We start from the raw sequence: 2,156 nt of genomic DNA, 5'->3' as shown, positions 1-2,156 counted from the left end.
ACCAACCCAGATGCCCCTCAGTAGATGAATGGATCAAGAAACTGTGGTATATATACACAGTGGAATTTCTTTTATATGTCAATTTTCTAGTAGTATAGTTTTTTTTCTGATCCATTTATAACTAATTGACAGATTTTATTACTTTGTGTACAATTAATTTTTATACAGACTTTCTAAGGCAAAGAAAAATTATCTTTTCTTTGATTTGTCACCTTTTTCTAGAATACTTATTAAAGGAATGTAAAATTTTATATTCAATCAGTATGCCTTTAATTTCTCTCTAATACTGTTCAGCATTTTGTTCTTTACTATCCAAGTCTTGCCCACTGCATTGAGCAGCAGTGCCCATGCACTTAGTCCCAGTGTCAGAATTTCTTATGATACAGTGTGTTCTTGTTTGATTTTGCTTTTTAAGCTAGAAAACACAATCATTACCAATCTTAAATATTTAACTACTGTAGCCATTCAGTGGTGACTCATGCCTGTAATTCTAACTACTCTGGAGGCTGAGATATGACCGTCAAGGTTCTAAAGCAGCCCAGGAAGGAAAGTCCATGAGACCCTTATTGCTAATTGACCACCAAATAGCCAGAAAAGAAGCTGTGACTCAAGAGGTAAAGCCTTCTCCTTGAGCATAAGGGCTCAGAAACAGTGCTCAGGCCCTGAGTTAAAGCCTCAGAACTGAAACAACAGCAACAAAATAATTAACTTCTCTGATGGGTGATTAAATAGAATGATTCAGTGATCCAATTCTTCTTCTTTTTTGGGGGGGTGGGTCCGGTCGTGGGGTCTGAACTCGGAGCCTGAACTCTGGCCCCGAGAACATGTATTTAGCTATGAGATCATTGTAATAGTGTACTCCAAATCATTATGAAAGGAATGTGACTAATACATGAAGGAAAAAGAAATTACACTTGAGAATTGACAGACTCCTTGAAGATTACTTTTGTTTATGTGAAATAAACTGCTCATTATTCACTGGAGAATATGATAATGATTACTTGTATATTTGACCTCATGTGTGAATCTCTACTCTTCTGATGTTTACTACCTAAGTCAAATAATAAAAGGTAAGGAGCTATTATATAATCATAATACCTTCATGGGTTGTTTTTACTGTAAGATGAATGAATTCTTATTCCAAGAGGTAAGGTTGAGTTCTGTGAGCTATTTTTTGTTTCCATCTTGCACCAGAGAAAAATCACAATCTGAAAATTTATCTAATTTATATGCACTAGCTGAGAATCAGAAATGGTCAAATCAAATTATCTACTACATAAAAAGAGACTTTAACTGAGATAACAAATTTTTATAGGAAAATTAATGAAAATAAATGACAGTTTTCAAAAATAATTTTTAAATAAGAATTTTATTTAAAAATAATTCACTATTCCACTATTTCTTTTTCATCTACCCATATTACTAGAATCTCAGATAGAATTTAACCACACCTAACTTTAGCCTTCAGCTTCAATGCTAATGCACTCACTAGTTTTCAAAGGCTTTTAGGGGTTAATCTTTATAAATATGTTGTAGAAAAACTTGCTTTGCTTATCGCTTGAATTCTCTACTACTATAAACATGTTGGTCACAGTGAATGCTATAAATCCAAAATATTGGTTGATGAAATTTAACTAACCTCTAGCTTGATACACCTGGTTAAACTGTTCAACTTTGAATGCTGAAACTTGATTTCCCATTGTACTATTGAAGATAATATTACTTAACACTCTGATGCACCAATTAGAAAATATTTTTGCATTTAGAAAATAGATCTTGTTAGAGAAAATAAACCTTGAGAATCAGGTCCTAAGTATTAGTCACATAATATTTTGCAGAATAATTATGTTGGCATTTGAGATGATGTGAGAAAGCAAATGCAAATATTAAAAATACTTCATAAATTTACAATTAGTAAGTTCATTTACAACTTTAATATGAATTCCTTTCCATTTCTTCCTTTCCTATTAAGACAATGTATTTCCCATTTTAAAATTGGTCTTTTTCACATAGTGTCTTGTGAGAATCACTATTGTATTGTTTTCCCTGAGGGAAAGTGGGAGAAAATGAGGGAGAGGATAACACTGTTTGAAAAGAAATGTACTAATTGCCTTACTTATATACTTTAACCACTCTGTACATCACATTTACAGTAA

The sequence above is a fragment of the Dipodomys spectabilis genome, unplaced genomic scaffold, assembly GCF_019054845.1.
Source record: "Dipodomys spectabilis isolate Male_0828 unplaced genomic scaffold, ASM1905484v1 ptg000145l, whole genome shotgun sequence".
NCBI classification, from domain to species: Eukaryota; Metazoa; Chordata; class Mammalia; order Rodentia; family Heteromyidae; genus Dipodomys; species Dipodomys spectabilis.
The sequence above is the reverse complement of the archived record's forward strand: the minus strand, read 5'-3'. Positions refer to the sequence as shown.